A 26,453-nucleotide genomic window follows, 5' to 3' on the forward strand; every position below is an offset into this window, starting at 1 on the left:
TGATCGGGGCTATTAATAATGTAGATGAGCAGGATATATCTCACTCTTTTGTTAAAACACACTGACAGCCTCTACTTATGTGCAAGCAGATTTTGACAGCAGGACAATCTAGTTCACAATTCTGCAGAGCTGTATAACGTACCATCACCATTTCTTACATCAACACAGATGCTGCTTTTCTGAAAACAATGAAGACATTACATACTTGATGATAGTTTGCATCCGAAATCAACAAACATGTTTATGTCCTAAAGAGAAGCTGTGACCCCACCACAATGGTGAAATGGTGATTTGCATTGCATTACAACAGTAACATATGTGGTCTGTCTCATTATAATGGATGTGGCAGAGGCTATATTGGTGGCCATTCCAATTCTTCATAGATTATGTTTTCTTATTTTTCCTATGTTTATATATTTTAAGCTTTTAGGAATACCCAAGTCTTGCTATCAAGTAATAAATCATTTACTAGTGTAATAAATCATTCATTGAGATAATAAATGCTCATCACCGCGGGCACATATGGACAGTTTCTTACCTGCGCTGCTGTGATGTGTGTGTGCAATAAAGCTTTTTCAGTTTATAGTTGATGAAGTTGGTGCTAATGAAAACCTCCTCCATATTTCAGCCCAATAAAAGCTGGCAAAACAGCTCTTCTTGTTGTTAAACAGGCTGATGTACCATGAAGGTCCCTGAAGGACATAGTCTGACTCCATTCATCAGAGTAATCTTTTCGTGTTTATTTATTTATTTTTATTCAGGCTTAATACCCAAGTCTTGCTATCTACTTGCAAGTACTTGTAAACTGAATGAGTGCAGTGGATTTACACATTTAGAGGTGTACTGAATAATGAAGGATGTTTTTTTTTTACGGTTTTCATTTTGTACAGTTTCATCTCATATGTGACCCTGGACCACACAACCAGTCATAAGTCACACGGGTATATTTGTGGCAATAGCCAACAAAACTTATGGGTCAAAATTATCGATTTTTCTTTTAATGCCAGAAATCATTAGGATATTAAAGCAGGGCTATGCAGGTTCGGGAATTTCTTCGCTGTATTCTCGCTTTTTGCTCGCAGGTTTCTCTATAGAGCTCCCCCTACAGCTTCGGAATAGATATTTGACAACAATCGAAAAACTTGTTGGCGACTCTCAGATATCAGAGGCCAGTAGATCAACGACATTAAAGCAGACGGGACATTCTTTAAAACGTCTTCTTCATTCGGGTTCGAACAGCGTAAGGGAGCGCAATAATGATAGAATTTTAGCAGATTTCTTTTTGCCGTAAAACAATTCTTTACATCGCGAGACCTGATATCACGCGATACTTCCTGACGCCACGTCCGGCGGCCCGCCGGCCCGAAGTTGCAAGTGTGTTTTTTTTCGCTCACATGCGATAGGGGGGTGCGAGACGACCACCATTCAACCCGAAAAAAAAGTAATATAACATTTCCAATGACTCCGAAGCATTTCGGTTAAGGTAAAAAAACGGCATAGGTCACCTTTAAGTAAAAATCATGATCCATGAAGATATTTAGTACATTTCCTACCTTAAATATATATAAACATTTATTTTTGTGAGTGGATCATGCAGCACAATCGTCAACAGAAATTAAAACCTTTAAAGGTGATTTTCTCAATGTTTAGATTTTTTTGCACCCTTAGATTCCAATTATCAAAGTTGTATCTTGGCCAAATATTGTCCTATCATAACAAACCATACATCAATGGAAAGCTTATTTATTCAGATTTCAGATGCTGTATAAATCTTAAAATCTTAAAATTTAAAAAAAAGATAGACACATAAGACTGGTTTTGTGGTCCAGGGTCACCTATTTGAAAGGGTTTACATCTTAAGATCAGTGTTACAGAAGGTAACATTGGAAGTTTTCTTTTCGCCCGGTGGCTTCAGTGCTGGAGTTCCTACAGAATCGCTTCTCTGCTGGTTTTACCCCGTCCAAACTTAAGTTTTACACGTACTTCAGACGCGTTGCGCTGGGGGCGTTCCCCAAAGTGTCGTCATCGATGCAGTGTCTCTTTCCCTTCTCAGGGAACAAGGGTTACAGTCGTAACTCAAGACGTTTATTTCTATGGCATCACTGTCGAAGTGTAATTAGCTAGTGAAGTGGATTTACTCATTGTAGAGTTAACGAAAGTTATCATGGGCATTGTAATGCTATAGCATATGTCAGTAGACCGGGAAGATTTTAAAATGAGCGGCTCATTCATAAATCCTTAAGATCTTATCTTCATGCTATGGAACTGGAAGACAGAACACAACGAGTGGGGTGCTATATACGGTCTATATCACTGCAAATGTATTTCCAATTTATAGACTCCATCTTTGTTTTATTTACAGTGTAATAATCTTCATTTATAACTTTGAAAAATAACTTTTTTTTACGGTGTAAAACAATCACTAGGCCTACTTTCCTTAATTTTTTACTGTAATATTGTTTGTTTTGTTGCTAGGCAGATTGTTTTGTACATTAGAATGGGCTATTTTTTAGCAGAAGCATTAAGATAATTTACAAATTATAAATGACCTCAAATCGATATTTGATGCTGACATTTTTATTTATTGATTTGGTATAATAAGCAAGATAAAAGTGTCATTAAAAAATAATAATCCTTTCAGGGTCTTAAATGTCTCTTAAATGGGGGAAATGTCAATTTAAAAGTCAAATGATTGCTATTCATTTGAAATGGATTTTATAGCAAGCATACCACCAAACACCTGCTTACACATCCATCCGAAATCCATTTCAGCATGCGCTCACACGTCCTTTTCTCCCCGAAACACACACAGTTATCATTTTGTGAGGGATCAACTGCTTTGAACCTGCTATATTGCATGGCCTGCATGAAAGTCAATGAGAGTCCGATGGCTGAGGAATAGGAATAGAAACAGTGTGTTCAGGAAATCGCTCATGAATTACAATGGACACCATGTCTCCCGATGCATCAATAGCTCTTAGAATGCTGTTTATATGCAAATTAACAATAAAGCCCAGAACAACGGAGCTGCACTGTCACTGAGCCCTTCAACATAATGCTGCAGGACAAATAAACAGCCACTGGAGATCTGAATGTTCGAAATGACCAGAAGCCGTGAGCTTTAAATTGGACACGGGAAGTCATGAGATTAATGTAACTATTTTTAACAAATGAAAAGGAAAAAGAACAGAAATATGCAATGTGTTTTTTAATGTTCCGCATGCTGCGGGAATATGGAGAAGCGAACAGAAAATGAATCCTCATTCACGGAGCATCCAGGTGTAAGAGTCCCAGCAGGTGATGAGATGGATTCTGAGAGCATAAAGCGACAGAAAAAAATGAGGCAATTCTGTGTGTGATTGTGTTTTTTGACCTTTAGTTTACCGTTCCTCCATCTCCATCGATTTGTGTTCAATCTCGCTGTAAAAAGCAAATATTTTGGATGTTTGCGCTGTCATATTATGTCAAATTACATTCTTAACCCTCCTGGCCCGAGGCATAATCTGATATGTAATCCGTGCTACTGTCTGGACTCCAGAATAATCTGCATTGATTTGCATTATAAGCAGCCTTATGGGAATGTTTGAGCAGAAAATCCAACAGTCGTCTAGGGGGATCGAGATTTACTCAGCCTGGACTGTTCAGCCGTGCTTTGCATGTGTGAACATACATCTGCTTTAACCCTAAGAGACCTGGCATAATGGCGAAACTTGTTAAAAGCAATTCAATCAAACACATAATTTTCACTTAATATGGGTTAAAACGACATATAAAAAGCAGCTCATTCTCTGAACTGTATCATAGCAACAAGTCTGGCAAGAAGAATATTAACAGTATGAGTGTCCCAGCATGCCAAAGATATGGTAGGTCACTGCCTTCTCTTTGCTGGCTTTTTGGATCACATTTTCAGGTTGATCATATTTTTGTCTTAAAGGGATACTCCACTTTTTTTGGAAATAGGCTCATTTTACAACTCCCCCAGAGTTAAACAGTTTGGTCATTTTGAAAGAACTGCTACTGGACTCATCAGAATCAATGATCTATGCTAAGCTATGCTAAAAGTGGTACCGCCAGACCCGGAGTTCGGCTGAATGGATTCGAAAACGGTAAAACTCAACTGTTTAACTCTGGGGGAGTTGTAAAATGAGCCTATTTCCAAAAAAAAGTGGAGTATCCCTTTAAATTAAAGTAGTTAAATTAAGTGTAAGTAAAGTTCCCTGCAAAACATTTTTACAATGTGTTGTATAGTTAATTAAACTAATGGGAAACTATTGCAACCTAAATGTATAAACAAATACATAAACATCATGACTATAATAGCCAAATTTTTACAATGTGCTGTATTTTTAATTATTAATTACAAAAAAATACATTTTAAATACAATAAAAAAAAAGTTATATATACACTGAATAAACATCATGAGAACCACATAATAGTGATGTGAAATAATACATTATCAGTATCAATGCTTCATTCTCCATCGGAATATTTCTCCATCAGACAGTAATATAAATAAAAAAGAAACCGCTTTGAAATGTCTTCAAACCACTTTAAATAATTCTATCTGAAACGGTATGATTTTACATGACGCTCTGCAGAGGAAGAGAAACATCTTAAGGCTTGTGAAGTAATGGTGAGGAAAATTTGTCCCTCTCTACACCATCAAACTAGATGAACTGCAAATACAGCCTGACTCGATATACTTTATGAGAGCAAGGATGTAAACATTAATGCAATTGCACATTTAATTAATTAAATCTCGTTACCAAAGCAACAAGCCTCACCAAGGTAAAGTCATGGCCACATGCCTTGTTACTGCAATTTTCCAGAAACAGATTCTTGTTTAGCATTGTGTGCTCAAAGACAGCAGACATATTTTTTCATGTTCAAACTTGAAATATGTCAATAATATCTATAATATTCAATCTAGCTGAAACTTAATGTTGTCGTGCATCTCAAAATTGAAAATATTTTTTTTCCCCACATGCTATGTGTTTCTTTTAAAGTTTTTTTTTTTTTGTACAAATTACAACAATAGCACAGGGGTTTTCATAGTTGTTCATTCCTGTGACCTCCCAAATATGACAATTCTCTTGCAAGGGACCCTTTTCCTAAGACAGCTATATATTTTAATGTAATGTAGAATGTATAGGCCCTAAACATTTTAGCCGTTTTGCAGAGATTGCAAATACAAGCTGCCCTCCAACATAATTTCTTTACACAAATTATGCAGAATCATACAGAATCAACCTTCGCATCTAAGAGCAACTCACGGTAGTAGATCAGAAAGTGAATCAGTACTGAAAGAATCAGTTGAGGAAATGATTCACTGGGTTACGCATAACGAAAGACACTTGTTTCGTTCCTCAATTAATCAGTCTATACAAACATGGTGAATTAATGATTCAATGACTCAATTATTAAATGACTTACAGTCATTTTTCACATAAAGGGTCAGTTAAAAATCAATTACAAATGTACAGACTGACTACACTGTTGCACAATAGTTGTGTATCATCTCACTGCAATATTTAAATAAAATATCACCAATTAACTTGTTAGTTTAATTAAAGAACTGGCCTTTTTTCATGTCTGATACACACTTATTTCCTCTCTGTGACCCAAAGTCCTGTCTTTATGTTGAACATTTCAAATAATTAAAAGAAAATACATATTAATATAAACTGAGGGTGTCATTAATGTAGTGGTGTATTAATCTGAGCTTTGTAGTTTTAGTTTAGTGTTTGAGAATGTCAGCAGTAATGTTCTCAGTGCTGAAATCATAGTTTTCCTTAATCCGTTAATTTGATTTAAATCAGTTTAACCAGTCAACTGGATAAAGCTAAGGCTGATGCTGAACACTAATGGTCACTATAATTTAACTAAGGCTATTTCACACTTGGTTATCTTAAGTTACCAGCACACCTCAAGAGTAGTTTATTTACTTAAATAGTAAATAATTACAAAATGTGCTGACAAAGAGTTTTAAAGAGGACATGCTTTTTCAACTTTGTTTAGTGTGTATTTGCTGTATGAGCGTGAAAAAGGTCTTCAAAGTTCCAAAGCACAAATTCCACTCCAAAGGCAGCTATTCTCTAGCCTGGAAATACAGACGTAAATCAGAAAGATTAATGGTCTGGTGTCGATTAAAGAAAATCGTCCAGCTCGAGGGGCGGTAACAAGCATGCATTTGAAAATTTATCTGCACGCACTTGGCTAACACTTCAACCAATCACAATAATACATGGAGTGACGTATCACTAAGTCCCATACGCTTAGCTACCAGCGGACTAGTAGTAGGAAGTTCAGATAATTTTACTGACTCGGATCTTTGAATCTCGTTCAGCAAAATGAACAAATCTTTTTTCGAGTAATTTCGTTCATTTCAGCATAATATAATTAAAATGTCATGTTAAATAGCCCAACACATCTAGTACTTAGGAAAATGTTGATTACATTTGAAAAGTTGGGTCCAACTTAAGTTCAGGCTATTGCAGTGTGTTAATTCACCTCACCTCCTGATCCACGACGTTCTTTCTTCTGCAACTTCAAATTTATCACGTCTACTCTGTTCCCCGCCTCTCGTGTCTGTCTTCGGGTTCGAACTTGAGCGGAGCTAACTGATAGATTATACTTTTGCTGTAACCCTTTTTTGCAAAGGAACGATTCGAGCGCCGTCTTCTGTTCCTCTTTTAGAAAAAAAGAGGGAGTGGCTGAGAACGATGACGTTGAGGTCGTGCGCTAGTTTGAGTTGAAGTTTCGTCACGACCAAACGTTAGCGATTGGTTATGGCAGATCCGGAGTGGCTCTGGACAGATACAATAGTTTTAAACTTCAACAGAATACGCGCCTAAAAGGAAGTTAACGCTTGTCAATGGAGAGCGGCCAGACTCTCTGTAAAAAATTAAATGTACGAGAGTCTGGTAGGACCAGGCTAATAATAGGCCACCTTAAAGGGACAATGTGTAGTTTAAGTATTTTATTAACTAAAATCAATGTATTTATTCATAAATATGTCCTCAATGGTCTACACTTACTTATCCCAATGATCCGACTTATCCTCGTAAGCGAAGAATTTCTCATCTTTATTTACATGGTACAGGCAACTCCACAGAGGCTTCCATGTCGTTCCTCCATCTTGAAAAACTATAATAGCAGAGAGGGACAAAAAGCACTAGGCTACCTCAACGCATTTCCACAACGCGTTTTCGTCCAGAGCCAGCGTCACGTGACTGACAACAGCTGAAGCGGACAAGGAGAGAGGCGTAATGCGTGTCACTGCCCCGGTAAATTTGAAAGGCTGCACTGCACAGTACTTCATAATTCAGGATCATACTTATGCCGAGCCACAGGAGAAATGCCAAAATTTAATTTAAAAGAAAACGTGACCGGCAAATTCAAAAACCGAGGGTAAATATCGGGATAGCTAATGAAGAGCTAATGAAGGAGAAAGACTTTGAAAGGGACTCTGAAGTGTCCTGCTTTCTTCTCGACAGGTAAGTCAATGTTACGGCCTAAATTACAAGCTTTTTTTTTTCATTGCTTGGTTGTGTAATTCATTGTATAGGCAGCATAACAATAGAACATGTAACGTATAGTTAAACTCGACGAAGGGCTATTGTTGTCATAGCTTCTTGGTACATAGTGGCTACCGTAGTTGCAACAAGCATTTAAAAAAAGCGAGGAGCTGGAGAGCACTATTCGTTTGAATGCAAAATACAATTTCACCGCTAGATGGGAGTAATTCCTACACACTGTCCCTTTAACTTGATATTGATGTTTTTTTAATTATGCAGTATACCTTAGAAAAGTATTCAGATCCTTAACCAGATTTGTCAAAAACTCAGATTTAATACGGTGCCATTGAGGACTTCATTTGTGGCTCCTCTCTTGTGGCTCTGTGATATGCAGAACTCTTCATGGTTCATATGGTGCACCTTTACTTTCTAAGCTCTCTGAAGTCTGCAGCTGCTTTAAAGGCTCTTCTTTTTTGGCTTCTTTCAGAAGTCTCCTTCAAAGATTTTTTTTAGCCAGCGTCAAGGTGTTTTGATGCTAGTTTTACTTCTAATTTCACCCATGGTTGCCACAAGCACAACACATTTGTTTTGTATTCTTTCCTAATGTGTTTGCTAAACTCTCTAACATCTCTGAAACATCTCTTCATACATTAAAAAGCTTCAGATTCACAATTTAAATAAGTCTTTTTAATGATTCTCAATTGTTAGGCAATTGTGTCCTCATTACCTCATTCATTTATGTGGTTAGTTAATGTCATGTTTTCATTTAAGCAGGCACAACTAATATATTAGGCAATACTGACAGTTTTGTATGTTTTTCCAAAGTTGGCACCATCTGCAATCTATATTGGTGTCATCTGAAATGTTGGCATCGGCTGGATCTAAACTGGAGCTGACGCAAGTCTGAGATGTTTGAATTTTTGGTATTTTTTTCCCCAAAAAAATGTCAGAATGCCAAATCCTGACTGGGCGAGAGGTGGAGCTCGGGATGGAGGAGGGTAATTCGCTCCTGAGAAACGCGATAGCTGCTGATAATACTGAAGGAGCTTATATAGGCTATGTATACGGTGATAGTGTTCCTCATGGATCAAAAAATAACAACAAAGATAACAAGACTCAGGAATCACGGGAACAGAACAGCGTAATCCTCAACTGTAAACTCAAATTAAACAAAAGTCAAAATGCGAAACAAGTGACGTGTCATGAATAGGCCTAATTTGGATCAATGCATGAAACTGATATGAACTTTAATTAATTTGTAATATGGTTGAACACAGTAAGTAGCAAAAAACGGTTGGCTATTTGACAGACAACATTAAACCGCTGAGGCTGAAAATGCTGCTGGTAAAACTTTCCATTTGTGTTATTTTATTCCACTCAACTGCTCAGGAAAGTCATGATGTAGTTTTACGTGCGAGATACTTTACAACAAAACATAAAGGACCCTCATGAGCCGGCAGGGCATGAAATAGAGTATGCTTGGCTAACAGTTTATTCAAGGTTGAATAGGAATTCAATTCGACTGTTAGGGTGGGTGTGTGTCGATTTTATGCCTGTTTGCCTTTTACTTTAGGATTTGACTGCGTATTAAAGGAAAAATCTGATGTAATTGGGTTGTTGATTAGTAATCTTTAATACAGTTAATATATTCCTCTAATATCACAAATAAGTATCTGTTTCAGTCATCTGACACATGTTTACTTATTATTATTCCACATAAATATGTCTGTCTCTCCATGTCTGGTTATAGCTCAACCGAATCATTCCATTACTTATCACTCCACAAAACATACACATCTCATATAACCTTTATTTCTCTCTCACCTGACACCCAGTTATATTTTTCCATGCTTTATTTTATCAAGGCTCAGCTTGCATTTTTTCTTTATCCCCATGTGATAAGCCTGTTATCACCCAAGTCTCTCCCAAGTGATTCACATAGCTTTGTAAGTGACAGAACCAATTTAACTGAGCTGGACTGTTGAGGAGGGAATGTCGGCAGCATTGGAGTGTTTGTCCTTGACTAACCCTCAGCTGTTGTCCCTCTAGTGGGTTTCATATCATTTCACAGTTTAGGAGCATCATAACACTTTACTGCGTTAAGGCTAGACAAAGTGTGAGAGTGTTAGTGGCATGATGGGAATGTGAACTACAGTCTATAATGTTTGTGCCATGCTTGTGTGCAAAGATGGCAGGACTGTGTTACACGAGTCTACTATTTATCACTATTGTACATGACCTCCAGCATCCCATGAGGATCCGGCGCATGTTATCTAAAGCATATGTTTGCATATCTACTTATGTGTCACCAAGAAAACATGAGGGATATACAATATGTTCCATGCTGTAGTCACGGCTGAAATCTTTGAACATACCGTTTGAATACTTCCGCCGTTTCCGCCACCGGTTTTGATGTTGTCGCTGTGTTAAGAGTGAGGCAAAATATTATTATCTTGATATTCTGATCTGAATCTGATTTGACCTGCTAGCTAGAGCATGCAGACTGAGACGCATCTGTAAAAATCTGATTGGAATCGCATTTCCAACCACCTCCAAATGATTTTCAAAAAGCCGTCTGGATAAAATCTGGATTTGCAAAAAATCTGATTTGCTGGCAGTCTGAACATAGCCAAAGTATTACAGGCAGGTGAAGGAACAGGAACAGAATGAGAGGCGGATCTAATTGTATCTGTACTTTAACAGAATATCAAAGACAACGACGAGAAACTGGCACACAGGAGAAGACAAATGTAACAGCTTTACTAACATTGCAAAGACAATACAGGACAATAAACTGAAACAAAAGGAGGGCTTAAATGCACACAGGATAACTACAAACTAAACAAGACACAGGTGAACATAATTGGTAAACAAACTAGACAAAGGGAAACTAGGAACTATCAAACGAAGGGTACGTTTACAATGTATTATAAAAGGAATAGTTTTTCCTTTGCATTTTTCACGTACAGGTGACAACGTTGTCAAAACGATCCCCATTCACATAGATCCGTGAAAATGCTGGTCTTCGTTTCGGAGTCACCTCCTGGGCCTTCCCGGTCAGAAGTGACCGGACACCTAAAAATTCAATTTCCTCCATCCCAGTAAAACCAATGCAATTTATTTTTGTTCTATAATATTTTTTCTTTTTAATTTTGTATTTTGAGAGAATTTGATTGAATTTATTAATATTTATGCAATATTTATGGTCTATTTTTGCCATTGAAAAAAACACAAAATTTTTTAATTTTTTTATTATTTTTTTTTATTTTTTTTATGCAGTATGTTAGTTTAATATAGAGTCTAGGCCTCCAAAAAAAAAATGGTTGACGCAGATTAGCGCCATCTGGTGAGAGTTTGGAGAGAAAGCGTAGAACCATGGTGTAACCACTAGATGGCATAAACAGCACTCTATGGAGAGGCATGTGACTTCCCCAGCTGTTTAATGGACACATTTACTTTTTTTTTTTTTTTTTGTGGATTTGAATATATATTTAAACAATCTCAAAAACTATTTCTTATCAAGTTTTATATATATTTTTTTTTAGAAATAGTGATTTAAAGTGTTAGTTTTTGCATTATGATTAGTCAAACCTAAACATTGTGTTAGAAAGCCTAGAAAAATTATCCTAGAGTGGAAATCACACAATCCACCTAAAATGTCATCATGGCTTAGTGATTTAATGATGTTTAATATAAATATAAATATATATTTTTTTAATATATATATAAAAAATAAAAAAAATTATGAAAAATTATTTTTTAATTTTGTAAAAAAAAAATTTTTTTTTTTTTTTTTTCTCTAGATGTTTTAGAGTGTCACCCCTTTAATGCTGTGTACTTAAAAAAAAAATTGAAAAAAAAATTTTGGGTGAATTTTTGTGTTTTTGTCAATTTCCCATTCATTTCCTATGGGGGTCATTTTTGACCAAAGACCACAAGTGTGATTATTTTTTTTATGACCACTTAGCATGCTCGGATCATGACCTCAATTTTTGTGTGTGTTCACATACATAATGCCATAAAAGTCACCAAGTTTCGTAACATTCCGATGAAGCTGTGATTTTTAAAAATTCAAAACATATTTTTTGTAATCTGAATTTATTGGTGTGTATGTGTATAAAAGTGTGTTTGTATGTGTGTGTGTGTGGGTGGGTGTGTCTGTTTTGCACTCTTGATGTTGTAGAGTTTCCCCCCTTTCCAGCGGTGTACTTTTTTTTAGGATTGTGTCCGTTTTGTAGATTGTACACACAAAAATGCGGAGAATTTTAGAATTTTTGTAAATTTCCCATTCATTTCCTATGGGTCGGTCATTTTTGACCGAAGACCACAAGTGTGACTATTTTTTTCACGACCACTTAGCATGCTCGGATCATGACCTCAATTTTTTTTTGTATTCACATACCTAATGCCATAAAAGTCACCAAGTTTCATAACATTCAGATGAAGTGATTTTTAAAAATTCAAAACAGAAAATATTTCGGTCAGAACCGACAGAGGACCGTCTGAGGGTTAAATCATTGTATTATTCATGCCAGGCCAGTAGTTGGCGATGTCACTTTGTGACGAAACTACGAGCCTATAGATTGAACTGGTAATACGCATACACCAACGCATAGACAATAACACTATCGCTTTTGTCATGATCACAGTAAATAGTCCAGAGAAGGAGATCAGACGAAGAAGAATTCAAAAATAAAAGTATTTAATCAAATCTCAGATTATCCACAGGTAATGCAACATTGTGTCTACACACAAACAATAACCGACAACTGAACAGCAACACAAGAGGAACTTAAATACACAGTGATAACGAACTGAATTGCAAACAGGTGTGTGATAACAAATTAATAAATTGTCATAGCAACTTCTGATCTAACCGTGAAGGCAATTTATATCATGGAAATTAGCCAGATATTTTTCTATTCCATTCATAATGGAGCAGTTCACCAGAAAAAAAATATTTTCTCACCCTCATGTTGTTCCAAACCTGCATTTTTTTTTCATACAATGAAATTTAGATTTAAAACTGTTGAATTGAACCATAAGAGAGCATTTCTAGAACATTGGGAATTGGTTTCCAAAAATGATCAATCTGGAACCATATGATAGCATTAGAGAAACATCCGGTTTTCTGAGTAGACTATGTCTAGTGAGACTCTTTAGTATAAATGAAGTACTATTCACTTCACACAAATGCATTTTCATTTCAAACCACAAGGTGGGGCTACACTAGTGGGCAAGGGTCTGTGTTCTGGATGTTTACACAAGGGATTTGATCTAGAGTTCAATATGGATAGGCCTACATTTGATCAATTATCTGGAAAATGACTTGAGAGCAAGGTGCTAAAAACACATGTTGCCTAAGAAGAACTCCATGCAAATTAGTGTGTGTGTGCACCTGCTGCATGACAAATTAGTCTAATATATAATTATCTGTAATTGCTAATATTGAACAGAATTGTAGATGAGCTCTAGGAACTGTACAGAAGAAATTAAGAACAGAATACCTGTGGCTCATTAACTTCCTCTTAGGACATGAATGGCAGATGTAAATTTTTTTAATTGTGTCACTCACAAATGCCAACATTTTACAAAGTTGTGACAAATTCATATCATTATTGTTTGATCTGCTCACACCCCATTTAGTGTTAATTAAAGGTTGACCTTTGTGATGAGATATTATGATAAAAGTCTGATCACAATCATACAAAAGATGTCTGGAAGTTAATAAGCGCTTCCAGATTCCAAAATCAAACATGGAATTTCCTGTATAAACTCTTTTTAAGAATTGTTAAAACATTCCTCTGAAATCAATTTATAAGACCCCCCCCCCTCCCTCCCTCCCTCCCTCTCTCCCTCTCTCTCTCTCTCTCTCTCTCTCTCTCTCTCTCTTTCTTTCTGTGTGTGCAGTGTGTGTGCATGACTTAAAACACGTGACATATTTAAAAATCCGTCCTTGGTCAAATTCAACCTCAAATTCTACACACTTATCACAGTATGATGAATTGCAACTGATTCCTATCATTATATGGCATAAATTTTGAACTCACAAGATACTATCTGCTGTAGGACTATCAGATACTACTCGATGTAAAACTATTTGTATGATAATACATAAAACATTATTACTGTTCCGTGGTAGAATTTAGTTTAATAACGAGCACCAGTATCGATACCCTCCATATCATTGTAGAACTGGTGAATTCAGAACATATGATGTTGATCAGAGGGAACACACAAACATTCATGTCAACTACTAGAGAGACTTGTTGTGACTGGATCCGTCACTTCCATGACTTCTAACTCAATTTATGTAAGTTCCTTCTGGTGTCAAATGCTTCGATTTTTCAGCCAAAAAGTCTGAAATCGTAGCCTGGAAGAACGCTGTGTAAATGGAGACAGAAATCATTACACTAAATCCAAATCCAACATCACTCCACAGAGATAAAAAGTGATAATAGTCTCTGTATGCCTGAGTATTCTGCAGATCATTGCCAGCTTCGGTGAGTCATAAAACTGACAGATATGAAATCACTGCCAGAATCCTCTTTGCTCTATTCGGAGCTCACTGATAGATTTGTCCTGAGCCTTAACCAGAACAGGATGAAGTCAGGAAAATTATATATGTGACCCTGGACCACAAAACCAGTCACGTGGGTGTTTTTTAAATAGAGATCAATATATCACATGAAAGCTAAAAACAAAAGCTTTCCATTGATGTATGGTTTGTTAGGATGGGACAACATTTGGCCGAGATACAACTATTTGAAAATCTGGAATCTGAAGGGGCAAAAAAAAAAAAATCTAAACATTGAGAAAATACATTAAAAGGTGTCCATTTATGTTCGTGATTGTGCTGCATTCACTCACAAAAATAAATGTTTTATATATTTACAGTAGGAAATTTACAAAATATCTTCATGGAACTTTTACTTAATATCCTAATGATTTTTGGCATAAAAGATAAATCAATAATTTTGAACCATACAATGGCTATTGCCACAAATATACCTGTGCGACTTAAGACTGGTTTTGTGATCCACGATCACATATTATAGTATTATGAGAAAATGTGTAATCAATCAATCAATCAATCAATCAATCAATCAATCAATCAATCAATCAATCAATCAATCAATCAAAGGGACAATTTCAATGGTCTGAATGATTCATTTACAAATCAGACTGATCAGACCAGTTCTCCAACTCACAGACTCAATGATTCTGTCAGAGTTGCAAATTGGTAACTGGATGGAAAACACTTTTGCAGATTCAAGTCAAAATTAAATGTATTGTATTTCAGTAATCTTTAATGATGCAGGAGCATCATCTTGCTCCTCAAACAAGCTCCGAGACTCCATGAGCCATGATGAAGTGACCTCAAATGGAGCAAAACCGATTTGCATAATGTATAGAGGATACAATCCAATGTAATGATATGTTTTAATGAGTTTGCATCTATATTAACTTGCTAAATATAATGATTATGATTCATTTCTTAATAACATTTAAGTCCAATAAGGTGATATAAAGGTACAAATTGTTGGATTTTTCATATACTTGTAGTTTTTAATTTTATTTAGAATAAACAAATAAAAAATGTATGAATGAGTCATTGAATAATAAACTGATTTGTTCAAAAACACAAAGAGGTGATGACATGATAAATCAAATAATTATAAAAATAATGCACATTAATGCATTTTTTTAGTAATTCAAATGCCTGTCATTATTTTTCCTGACTTAACATCTTTCACTCTTATGTTTTGAAGTGTTATATATCACACAATTGTAAAATTAATTTTGTAACAGAGGATTGAGCATATTTTGAACTAGCAAACAACAGACTCTGAATCTCTGGTGTAAGAAGTTAAATGCTCAGGAGGTTCTTTCAGGCACTCCTTCCTTATATACCTGTCCACTGAGCAGGTGTAAGTTATGGCCATCATATACCAGCATCTTGCTCGTGTGATACTGTTAGGGAGGTGCAGAGACAACAGGGACCCAAGAGCAGATCAATTGAGAATGGAATTTATTGTTCAAAAGGTTGAAGCAAAACAAAACACAAAATAATTGGTAGCCGAGCCACCAAGTAAGAGGGCGAGGCAGAGTCAAAATCCAATGGACAGGCTGGGGTCAAAACCAGTAGCGAACCAAACTTTTCAAGGAAAACGCCAAGGCAATAGTCTAGGACAGGCAGGGGGTCAAAAACCGGGAGAGCAAGCTGAGTCAAGACAGGGAACAGGAACTAGGCAAATAAACAACAAAACAGGGTTAAATAATCAGACAAGGCTTTAAGGTTTTAGAAGCAACCAAAACAAGACTTTCGGGAAAGGGGACAGTGGTGAAACGGACGGAAACCAAGGCCATGTCCACACGGACACGGGTATTTTTATAACCGGAGTTTTTCCTCCTGCGTTTTTAAAAAAATCTCTGTCTACATGAAAACGCAAAAACACGCTATCAAGCGCCGTCAATAGCATTCCACACCAGCAGGCGGCGATATAACCCTAACCGTAAAGCCACGTTGGCCAATCAGAAGCCGTCAGCGGCGCACAATCTGACGTCAAACACAGCGGATAACGGCGCGCACTTTGACATCGCAAGGCAAAAACTCCGGTTTTACTGTCTACAAGACAACACTGCAACCGGCGTTTCTGAAAATCCTCACCCTGGCAGGGGTTTTCACAAATGTTCGGTTTCAGTGACCTGACACTGCGTTTCCGTGTGGACGAACGGGCGAACCGCGAAAAAAAAAAGTCACGGTTATAAAAATACCCGTGTTCGTGTGGACAAGGCCCAAGACACACTGACAGAGAACCAAAGAAAGAGAGAAGCATAAGTAGTGGAGAAAATTAGTGCAGAAATGGGAAACAGGTGTGTGAGTAATGAGAGGGAGAGCACTGATTAGAATGGGATTCAGCTGTGATGGTAGAGTGAGGTGAACTGACAATCAAGACACAAGACAAACACAGCAGAAAGGCTGAAGATCAAACCAGAGTCCTGACAGATACCTATTCCTTTAGTTCCTCATGTTGGAACCAACATGCAGAGCAAATTAAATTAATCTCTTTAGTTTAACAATGCTTTATTCAACCATTTGCTAGTGTTATTAGCATTATTGCTGCTGATTTTGATATAATGTCTAGTAACTTGTCTTGTCTCGTGTCTTGCAATGTCAGGATGAACATCTGTTTGACTGTCTGTTACTGTCTGTGGTCTGTGTGTGATCTTTTATTTTATTTTCCATCCATCCATCCATCCATCCATCCATCCATCCATCCATCCATCCATCCATCCATCCATCCATCCATCCATCCATCCATCCATCCATCCATCCATCCATCCATCCATCCATCCATCCATCCATCCATCCATCCATCCATCCATCCATCCATCCATCCATCCACCCACCCACCCACCCACCCATCCATCCATCCATCCACCCACCCATCCATCCATCCACCCACCCACCCACCCATCCATCCATCCATCCATCCATCCATCCATCCATCCATCCATCCATCCATCCATCCATCCATCCATCCATCCATCCATCCATCCATGGGAGATCCCTTTGAAATGGCAACATACACAGTTCACTCAAAAAACAAGGACACAACAGTACTCAAACAAAACAGTTGATACAAATAGGGCCAATAAAAGCATTGGCAAGACTGGAAGACTTGCAAGTTACTTAAGTCATTAAGTACAATTATGATGTCCGGGGTTATGATTGACAGGCATTTTAAGTTGTCAATAAGATATGTCCTTCAGTTAATTAATTTGACTAAAAACAACAAATCAAAGGTTTGGTTGTATTGACAAGTTATTGTGTGTTCACAGTTTTTCTTGGAAAGATTGTGAGATTGCTCCCATTTTAGTTCTCAGAAGGTTGTCTATTTATGTGTTAGGTATGTGTTATTTAAAATATCATGCCATACACTACAATCTCATGCGATTATTTATTTATGATGCTAAATAACTATGAGCCAACAAGCAGTTAAAATGCTCATCCAGAGCAATAACAGGTTCACGATAGTAACTGACACTATTTCTCATGTGGGCTTAGGATCAAGGGATTTTAAAGAAACCGCATGGATTATCAGTATTTTATTCTCTTTCTGCCTAGGCTGCCTGTCCATCTGCCCAAGATGGCAAGAAATAGAAAGCTGAGATCTTCTTGCTCTGTCTTCCTAATGAGTCCTCGGGGGCTCTTGAGTGAGTCCTGAGTCAGACGTCAGTGGAAAGAGAAGTCACTCCAGATAGTCATAACCCGTGGGCTAGATATAGAGAAATCGGACAGATGTCCCAGCGGGGCCGAGCTTGCAGGTGAAAGATCCTATCCATATGTTAATTAAACACTTGAGGCAAAGGTTGTCCATTATTTCGCTCTGCTTAAAATTCCGGCATTTCATGACCAGAGTATGTCCTCCAAAAACTGCCTGTCAGCCTGGAAGGAAGCTTGAGGAGAGGCCTCACTGGACTTTTTGGCAAGCATTTCCACAAATGTAAACTCCTGAAAAGGAGTGTCATTAAACAGAATCCCAATTTTGAGAATATTTGGATGGTATGATGTAGTGTGCAGGGAAAATCAGCTTACACTGAGGAGTTATATGGTTGTAGCAGTTTTATGGTGCATATTTGCTTCAGCCAATAGGTCAAGATTAGCGTTAGCCCCTATAAACCCTAATATGTTAGCAGAACTCAAAACAGTGGAGGTAATCAGTCACATTAAAATATTTAAGTTGATAAACTCAAAAAGATTAAGTTGGGAGAACTTTAAATTTCGATTTATATTCGATTATATTTTGATATTCTTGAACAAATCATTAATTTAAGCCGGTAACCATCAGCCGGTGAATCAATAAGCATGTCCAAAAATGAACGAATAACATACAGACAGAGTTGAAAGTCATCTTTTCGGTCATGTACAATTAATTTATGCGTTTCTATGGAAACACTAGCAACGCTAAAATGCATCTGCAGTGGTCAGGTGGTACAGTGGTCACATGGTGCAAGTCGGAGCTCTTTTTAAATAACGGTCACGGTTGAAATAACGAGTTCTACGAGAGCGTGAACACTTTTTACAAGTAATGACGTCAATTCCAACATGGCATAAACAGACTTTTAGCTCAGCTTAAAATAAGTTATTGAATTCACTTAACGTTTTTCTATTTAATGGTTAGTTCAACTAAAAATGTAAAAGACATTTTAAAAGACCTACTGTAAAAAAACTTTTGTTAGTTTTCATAACACAAAAAAAGTTATTTTTAATAAAATATAAGAGCTTTCTGTCCCTTTATTGAAAGTCGATTCAATCAAAACTGTGACACTTCAAAACGTTAATAAAGAGATTGTAAAATAAATCCATATGAATCCAGCAGTTTAATCCAAATCCTTTGAAGATTTAATTTATGCTCTTTTTTCATATTTAACATTGATCCAGGACATCAGATGAGAATTAACATTGATCCTATAACGTACACAGAGCACATTAGATATGGTAACCGAAAGCTCAAGCATGCTTGCTTGATGCGGGAGAACCAATGAGGTTTATTCTCGCACATCAAGCATGTACGGTTGACCTTATGTTTATGTTAGCTGATCAATGTTCAGATGTGAAATAAATGCTATAAATTAAATAATCATATTCATCATATAAAGCGATCTCTTCAGAAGACTTGAATTAAACCGCATGATTCATAAGGATTTATTTTACGATCTGAATTTTTTGAACTGTCAGAGTTTTGGGTAAACAGACTTTCAATGAAGGGAGAGAAGTCTCTCAGATTTCATTAAAAAAATCATAATTTATGTTCTGAAGTCTTAAGGGTTTGGAATGACATGAGGGTGAGTAAATGATGACCGAATGTAAATGTTTAGGATGAACTATCCCTTTAAATATAATGAACTCATTTCATTTAATACATTTCACTGTTCAGTTTTACAGTCTTGCTGCAAAATGCATCTTCTCCTTGATGACCTTTCAAAAAAAAAAAAATGTAAATGAATTATTAATTAAAAATTACATTACAATAATGACACTGACATATAGCCTGATAACTCCATGATCTGACAGCAGATACTAAATCAGGACAATGCTTTTTTCTCAGGCACTCTTTACTTAAACTGTGTCTGACATAAGGGTCAACAGCGTTCAAGCACATCTTTCAAAATAACAGTATTGCATTAGAAAAAAACATTTATAATAAGGTTTTTTGGATTTTTGGATGTTGGTTCTTTGACTACACACTCCACGACTCACTCAAAACGGTCTTGTGACCCACTTTTGGGTCGCGGACCCACCAGTTGAGAAATACTGATCAACCGCTCTTATTATTATTACTACCCAAAAGTTCTCAGCCATGTTCCGGCCAGACTACATTTCACACATGAGATTTAGACCACTTCAGAAGTCACAAGATTTCCAGCTGCTAAATAATTACAGTATATTCAACATGTCATATTCCTCCAGGCCTCAACATAGGGGTTTGCATGGACTCATAGGCCAGGCTTGTGCAGCTTGTGGTTTTCGATCATTTAACTGCATCTGTCTGTAACAAGAATTACTGGACTGTGATTGGGACCCAGGGGGTCGCAAGGAGAAATAGCACCAGAAAGCAGTAGTAAGTTAGTTCAGACTATGTTTTACCTCAAAAGTTCATTAAAGGGATACTTCACTTCTGTAAAGATGAATGTGTATTTAAAATGGGTCATTTATGTAGTAGAAATGTGAAATTATTTTTGAATTTGGAGCCTTCTAGACAGAAAATGTATTTGTGGCTCATGTGGATGAAAGACAACAACTCCCAGAATGCACTTGCTTCACTTCCCTATGAGGCATCGCCTACTGGTAAGAGCGCAGTTAAACAACTAGGCTAGGCTACTAGTGAGTCTCCGTGACAAGTCTGCCCGGGAATGACGACTGCAGAAAGCAAAAGCCGAATCCCGGACATTTTGGACGATCTCGATGGCCGGACATGTCCGGGAAAAAGAGGATGGTAACCCCTATTACTCAGCTTTCTCCACAGAATAAGAACCTGTTAGCTTAGCTTCCAAAAAAAGATGGCTGACAGTTTTTGCACATTATGTGACTGTGAGTGAGATCCCACCCTCTATGGGCGGGTTGAAAACGGATGCGGATGTAGCGCCTTCTACTGGCTGTAGTTTTTAACCTTTGGCCAAAAAATCCTCCGATGACGCAAAAAGGATTTTTTACAGAAAAAAAAATAGCTTACATAATTATCTTGTATCAGGGGGATATGAGGGAGGGAAGCACGGTAATTTGAAAATACAACAGGTTTTCTACTGATACAAAGCTTAATGCTAAATCCTGAAGTATCGCTTTAAGTACAAAATGTGATAATCAGTGCTCCCCTGTAGTTGGTCAGAATTAAACAGAATCCTTGATGCAGTTCTCCATAGATTGACACAGGTGTTTTCCTCCACACTCCCACGTCTTTTCATTCAGTCTACTCTTTCTTCACGATTATCCGTGAGGTCACTGGCAGCAAGGACCACAGTATCTTCTCCAGAACTCAAAAATTGTGTCAGTAATATGGATGTTGCCAAATCTCCCTAGCTTTATGATGTGGCTTTGTCAGGATCTAGCTCTCTTAACAAGCACGGATGAGCCAGATCAGCACCTCGGATGAGCCCTTCTGGGCTCTGATGGAGGCTTAAGGCTTTCAAATTAGGAGTTAGAGGCAGGTCTGACGCTAATCCTTTAATCTGTAATACATCTGTCTCTTTCTCTTCCCCATCCAATGATTGTGCAAAGGATTTAGGTGAGATCCTTTTCCGTGGAATATGAAGTGTTGTTGGGTTTTGGAGCTGGTGTGGATCCATGAGCTCATGCTGAAGCTAATTGCATCAATAACAATTAACTGATGAAGTGCATTTTCTGCAGTGGACCACTGTGGTTACAAAAGCACAAACAATAGGGGAGATTTTTTTTACAATAGATGGTTTAAATATATCAGTTTATGGACCACCTTGGGTATAGAAAGACCTGATACTTTTTACATGAGTGTTCAGACCTGATCAAAATCCCAAACACACCACCAAGATGACACCTGCCTTGCTGAGGAAGCTGAAGGTGAATGTGATGGAGTGGCCAAGTATATCTCCAGACCTGAACCCTATTGAGCACCTGTGGTGATCCTCAAGCGGAAGGTGGAGAAGCATCATGTGTCAATATACAGCAGCTCTGAGATGTCATTATGGAATGGAAGAGGATCCCAGCTCTGGTGAACTCCATGCCCAGGTGGATTAAAATAGTGCTAGATAACACTGGTGCTCACACAAGATATTGACACTTTGGACACAGTTTTGACATGTTTACCCTTAGGGTGTACTCACTTTTGTTGCCAGCTATTTTGACAATAATGGCTGTATGTTGGGTTATTTTCAGAAGACAGTAAATATAAACTGCTAAAAAAGCAGCACATTGACTAAAATATATCCAAGTTTCATTTCTATAGTATTGTCCCTTGAGAAGACATACTAAAATGTTTGCTGAAATGTGAGGGGTGTACTTACTTTTGTGAGATACTGTATATTACAATAGAAAAAAAGACACATGGAAAAGAGATGCATAAATCTCCAAAAACTCTAATTTTCTGTGCCACTTAAAAAAAAGAGAACAGTTTTGAAACAAGATGAGCGTCAGAAATGTCCCTTTAATTTGCATTGCAAGTGTTTTATCTTCAAAATATTGATATGCAAATTTATGATTCACAGTTAACAATGTTTTTATTAGCTGCTTTCACTATTAGAAACACTGTTTTTGCAACTTTTTGTTTAGAATGAATTTACACTTTACATTAGCATACTGACTTTAAAATTGCCAGTGTATTTCAATAACTGGCAGCAACTTTGTTTCAAATTCCTGGTTAAGTTGACCTGAGTTTTATCTGCCCAAGTTTCTGTAGTGGATTGGCTCCTGCATAATTACTCAGCGAGGCCCTAGAGGTGTGAGGAGTAATTGGAAATCATGCCGCCCCCTCAGGTGAAGCCATACATTATAAATGACACCTGTCGCCCACCCACTTTGCCAGTTGTGCGTGGGCGACCGTGTTGCCAACGATTAATCTGACTGGCTGCATGTTGGTGGACAAGTGTGCAGCCACAGGGAGCGATAGTGGAGCACGGCAGAGGGCACATCGAGGTCCTCGTTTCTTCATATTACAGTGAGCTGAGCAATCCTCGTGCAATATTTCACCCATCATGTTTTTGCAGCAGACGAGGTTATCCGTTGAGTGAGCGAGAGATAATTTAATACCTGCTCTTTAATTACCGTACTTACACATGGACGCACACTCGCCTATGTCTTTATTAATGCCTACAATTAATGCAGAATGCGAGTGTCAACATCCGAATGCGATTTGATTTCCTCAGAGATGCATCTTAAATCGGCTGTGGGTTGGATGGAGGATTGTTTCTGCTTCTGTGTATGATGCAGGGCTCGTGAAGGGTAAAGTGATTTTCACAGTCATTAATATGTGCTCCTCAAATGCAGAGCGAGCTCCTTGGAGAGGACCACTGCAGTCTTGTGCACTGGCATGAATACACACAAATCCAAATGAAGCACAAATGCATAAATATTATATAGTTGTATGCATTATATATACATGCATACATACTGTACATCACATACATACATACATACATACATACATACATACATACATACATACATACATACATACATACATAAATACTCATAATCAGATGATAATACTTTGATACATACTTTGTGATCTTCAATCTTGATTCAGGAAATCTGGACAAAAATATTTAAAACCTGAAAGACTTTTGGCTGTGTAATGTTATTTTCCTGATCATTGGAGATTCCCAAACTCCGCCAAAACCCATTTGACCTAAAGTAAAATACCCCTGAAAATGGAAGTGATTATTTCAATAATTTAACAGCCCATCTGCATGTTCACAGTTCTCTGATGGTCACATGACATTCAGGTTGTATTTTGATTGTTTGATGAATTTTAATTTTACATTGTTATTTCTAAACTGCAACCCTACGAGGATTGGCGGTCTGGAGAAAGGGTGGATGGACAGATTGTTGAATTAATTACAAAGCCCAGTTTGGGTAACCCTGACGTGATGTGATGTTTAATGTTGTTGATAACAAAGAATGGAAAGTCTTTTTTTCTCTTTGTAATTTTAGATCAAGATGGTACAAAATAATTATTTCAAATCTATGTGATAAACGTTAGAGTTATGTCAAAAATAATGTAAAAACAATCAAAAAGTAGTCAGACTACATTACCTAAAATGTGTATTCTAATTGACTATTACGGACTACAATTTTCATTACGTCATTTGTATTGAATTTTAATTGAGTAATCTACCCAGCAATAGCCTATATATACTGTATGTATATTTTACTTCATCATGCCTACATTAATGTCACTGTGAGATCTGCAGCAATATTTACAAGAGAGAGAGAAATGCTCATTAAATAGTCTCACACTTCCAGAAGATCAGGATCACAAATTACTTCTGAGAATTGCTCTATTTTAAGGCACTGTTGAATCTCACATTAGCGGCGGACACTGTGCACACTGGAGTGAGAGTGGGGAGGAGAGGGTCAGATTATTGTCACACTAATGCACTGGTACATTAATGAGCACAATTTACGGTAATTAGTTCTCGATGCTTAAGTCTGTGGCAGGAAACCGTTGGAGTAATAAATAAAAAATAACATCGTGCAATAAATATGAAGGAATTGAGGTTATGCGGCCAAATGAAAAGGATTTTAAAGCATTTTGAGGCATTTTGATGATTTTCTTTTTTTATTATCATAAAGCTATTGGAGGGCTTTATGAATAAAAAGTATTCTGGGAATCTAAAGTAAAAATGGTTCCAAATCCTTTACTTTATCACTGAAATAGGACATTTGCATTTCTTGCATACTTTTTCATACTGAACTAAATGTGGTGTCACTTCAGCTGGGCCTCATGAGAGTCTGCAGGACATCTTCGTGATGTTTAATATGTTCCTGCTGTCTTACATTGGCTGGCAATTTTACTCCATTATGATAGAGCCTATTTGTACGTTTAATTTTGTCATTATACCGAGGACGTTTTGTCCCGTCCTTATTACCAAGATGCGCAAGTCCAGCATATCCTTTCTTGATGTTTTGCATCCGTAATAACCATCATTTCTAAATGGCTTTAAAATAGCCAATTGCAAAAGCAATAAGAGAAGCTCTTCTAGGTTCATATTGCTCCAAATGGACACTTATTGGATTTATTGACACATTGTTATTGTTTATTTTAATTTATAGGCTTAACTTTTAAATCCTTGAAACTTATTCATCAAAGAATACTGAAAAAGACAAATGTATCACGATTTGAATTTTCCCCCAAAAATTGTGCAGCAGAAATGTTAATGTTAAAACTAAAATAACATTAAACTGACTTAAAAAAATTAGTTGATTCTTGTATAATTTATAAATAATTTATGAGTTAAAGCAATGTAAAAATGTATTATGTCATAACTTATTGATCATATAATTTTGTACAGTGTACCAATGTTTCTTAAAGCATCAAATGAGCATATCATGATTTCTGAAGGATCATGTGACACTGAAGACTGGAGTGATGATGCTGAAAATTCAGCTTTGTCATCACAGGAATAAATTATATTCAAAAATACATTCAAATAGACAACATTTTTAAAAATGTTTAATAATATTTCAGAATATTAGAATGCAGCTCTGCAAAAAAGTTTGCGTTTTCAGGGCCCTGAAACACTGTTGTCATCTAAATGAATGGCTAAATGCATAAAAAAAGTTTTCTGTTTTTAGCTTAATGTAAACAGAGGCTAAGATAAGAGTATATTGCTATCTATTCTTAATGCAGACAATGGACTTCTGCAGCAACGATTCAGGGATTGCTAACAATGTATCTCTAAGTCAGATAAACCCTCTCCAGTCAATGTTCTCTCCACACCCTCGGTGTAGTATGACACTTGGAAACTAAGCCAATTATAGCGACTCTGCATCGGGCTCCATGGGTTGAAAAGAGACGTAAATTACATCGTTTTGTGGTGACCAGCCATAGATTTTTCTGTCAGTGAGAAGAATAAGAGGTGCCATACTGAAGTAGCCAGGTGATTTGAGTCTTGTGCTCCTTGGCACTTCATTTAGTGGGCTCATCTTCCCCCTGAATAATCAAAGACAGGTTCCCAAGGGAATATAACCACCACCAATTATTTCCCATATGCTGTAAATGGACTTCCTGGCTCCATTTCGAACTAATTACAGCATTGTGAGAGTGGGCGAACTGAAAAAGACCAAACGAGGCTGGTTTGTTGTCACAACTTGCTGTGGTGAATGAAAATGAATACAATTACTCAAAAGCACAAGTGCTATTTAAAGGAACGTTTCTCTTTGTGTCTGTTCAGGGATTTGGATGACTTCTTGAAATTGAGGTGGATGTATGCGTCATAACAATTTAAGCTTAAAGAATGCATTTCAAAGCATGCATTTATGCATTAATTATGCTATAAAAATGGCTTTCTTTCCTCTGTCATGCTGCGATGCCCTGGAGCACTCGCTGCTGTTCACATTTTGTTCCTTTGCATTGGCCTAAAACCAAAGACAGAATTCTGCTGTATCATTTTGAAGTTGGGACTCAAGTCCCCAGATAAGACTTCAAGAAGAAAGGTCTACACTAATAAGACAACTTTGCTGAGAGACCTTTTTAACCTCCAGTGAGTGTTCTTAAACAAGAAACCGGATGTTGCTTATAGTAATCCTCAGTGTAAACAGAGTGTACTGTCATCTCAATGAAAGATAGACAGAGGATGGCAATTATAACCTTAGCTATATAAATTATGGCTAAATCAACTTGCATTGGGTATAGAAATATCATTGAATATTCTGGGAAAGTCTTATTATTGGACAA

The sequence above is a fragment of the Phoxinus phoxinus genome (genome assembly GCF_949152265.1).
Source record: "Phoxinus phoxinus genome assembly, chromosome: 5".
Lineage (NCBI taxonomy): Eukaryota > Metazoa > Chordata > Actinopteri > Cypriniformes > Leuciscidae > Phoxinus > Phoxinus phoxinus.